This window comes from Penaeus vannamei, chromosome 25, assembly GCF_042767895.1.
Source record: "Penaeus vannamei isolate JL-2024 chromosome 25, ASM4276789v1, whole genome shotgun sequence".
NCBI classification, from domain to species: Eukaryota; Metazoa; Arthropoda; class Malacostraca; order Decapoda; family Penaeidae; genus Penaeus; species Penaeus vannamei.
This window is the reverse complement of record NC_091573.1, coordinates 7,331,348-7,333,847: the sequence shown is the minus strand read 5'-3', so window position 1 is coordinate 7,333,847 and position 2,500 is coordinate 7,331,348. Positions and strand designations below refer to the sequence as shown.

Below are 2,500 nucleotides of genomic sequence, written 5' to 3'. Positions count from 1 at the left end.
GTCTTTTGGTATTCTGTCGAGGCAGTGCCTCCGCATTTTGGCTCGTTTTGACCTTACCAATCTCACATTTCTATATCAGCTTAGTCACCACTTAGGAAACTGCCGTTAAACGGTTTTGTTCCTTCATATGGGAGAACTTACAGTCCGTATTTATTATCGTCTTTTTAAAGATGTCAAATAAGTTTATACAATTTTAAAATTTACAACTCTTTCTACACCATTTACAGATGTGGTCAATTTATGTGACCTCTTAACGTGTAACAGAATTCGGTTTTGTCCCATTTCAAAATTTTTTGCCGTTCTCTCATAGTATTTTACATTAAATAATAACTAGTTTAGAGAGCTTTACTTTAGCTTAAAGTTGTTAAATGAAAAGACTTTTAAAGAGACATTTTATTTTGATGTTGAAAACATTTTCTCAACATAGTAGTTTAACTGTAGAGGTTCCAAGTAATCTGCTATCCTGCAAGTCCTGCCATATCCTGAAGGTCATCAAGTAACCTGCAAATTAAAACCATTCACATTAAGCACTAATCAACCATTAATTTCAATTTATAATACCATTTTTTCACGTTTGTTGAGATGTTGCATGTGCATTATGATATTTGAACCAAAATCCACACACCCCTACACATTTTTTCTATGCACGAGAAACGCCAAGCTTGCCAATGGGAGAAGCTGGAGCTGGTGTGCAATATACCATTTTGACATTTTTTTTATTTCATTAGCACTTGCCTTTGAGGTCTTGGCTGCCAATTTCTGCCAACATGCTAGTTATGGTACTTCCTGAAAAATAAAAGGGAAAGCCAAATCTTTAGCCATTGACCACTTCTTCAACCGATATATGCAACATATTTGTTATCAGTAATAAATGTGTAGTCTTCAAATTTCATATCAGAAGTCCAACATGTATGCAAAACATCATGTAACCCTTGTATAGCCAAAACAGATGTTGACCTACAAATCTTCCCATGTCAAATTTACCTTGCAAATCAAGTGCGAGGCTCTGAGACTTCAATTTGCATCCCTTTGAGGGATGGAAAGTAACCAGTATAGTGGTAGACACCAACCTGAAATAAAGAGCACTGTTTTATACAAATTATTTTCACCTAAAGGAGTCTGTTAATGCTTCAGAAACATTGTCTCCTGCTATGAAACTGGCATGGCAAAGAACCTTATGCCAGGGATTAACACAGGAAGTATTCTTGCCAGAATGATGATTAGATTTATAGGATGGTCCTATTATCTTGCCCAGACTGGCTAGTATTAGAAGGAAAGTGCACATAATCAACTTACTATTAACCCATTTCCAGATTTAAACAAATTACATTTTAAAAGCTTAATCAACCAAGATTTGAGTTTTTCTAATTGAAGCATACTGCCCAGTTAATTATCTAAACTTTCCATTTTGTCCACATCAGAAAAGAAGTCACTTAAAAATCTTACCTTGCAAGGTCCGAGTGCTATGCATTAGCCAGAAAATCCACTAAACCCTCTGCAGGGGGGAAAGGGGGGAGAGGAGGCCCCGAGGCTTTCAATCAGGCCCAGTTTTAACCTGAAACCAATTATACATTTTACCACAAATCCTTATAACATGGTAATTTTAACTGTTCATGCTAGAATATTTTGTCTCCTGCTATGAAACTGGCATGGCAAGGAACCTTATGCCAGGGATTAACACAGGAATTATTCTTGCCAGAATGATGATTAGATTTATAGGATATTCCTATTATCTTGCCCAGACTGGCATACTGTAAAAGTGAAAGGCCAAGCCCGTAAATACAAACTCAATTACACATTACCGAAATTTTCAAGCTTACCTTTTGCCAAGTCATCCAAGTGTCTCAGTTTCAGGACCACTCAGCATGCACCTCATTCAAGACTTCCCAAGGCTGGAACATGAGATTTCATTAATATGAAGCCCCCCAATGTTTATCAAATATAGTTAAAACCAATTCTTATTCTTATTTAATATTAACCAAAGAGTTACAGAATTTAATCCATACCTACATACCATAGAATATCTAGAGGGGAGGATGACTGATGTATAGATCAAAATTATCTAAGATTCCATTTGCTCAATATAACAGTTTAAAGTAACTGTCTCCATAATCCGTGATTGGAAAAGACCACATGCTCTTAACCAATGAGAGAACTTGGAGTTTTATCTAGCCAATTATAAAAAAAAGATACTTAGGATCGACCTGAGCATCCGAGACCGAAACTGGCAGAGCACTAGATGCCAAGAGTGTTCCTTACCTTAAGAAGACTTCTTCCAGTCAAAGGGCCACATGTGGTCCTTTCGGAGCATGTCCCTTTAGGTGGGATACGGGAGACCATTGCCTTTGTTGTAGACTCCAGTTTGACACCAGAGTCAATTAGTCTTTGCTAGTTTCTTTGTATTTTTTGCACTCCAGAGGGTAAAGCCTGGAAAGAAAAGTTCACATAAGTTTCAAGTCAAATAATCTACTTCAAATTAGATTTAACGAGTTCTAATATC

General features: G+C 36.7%; 1 long non-coding RNA gene across 1 annotated transcript in view; it reads right to left on the bottom strand.

Moving 5' to 3' along the window:
• Positions 1–378: 378 nt before the first annotated feature.
• Positions 379–2,500, bottom strand: part of LOC138866447 (uncharacterized) — a 2,861-nt gene continuing 739 nt past the window's right edge. The window contains exons 2-7 of the long non-coding RNA XR_011399574.1: positions 2,260–2,427; positions 1,821–1,892; positions 1,447–1,555; positions 985–1,070; positions 736–786; positions 379–501 (exon numbers count right to left, since the gene is read on the bottom strand). This is a non-coding gene — a long non-coding RNA (uncharacterized lncRNA). The remainder of the gene's footprint in view (positions 502–735; positions 787–984; positions 1,071–1,446; positions 1,556–1,820; positions 1,893–2,259; positions 2,428–2,500) is intronic.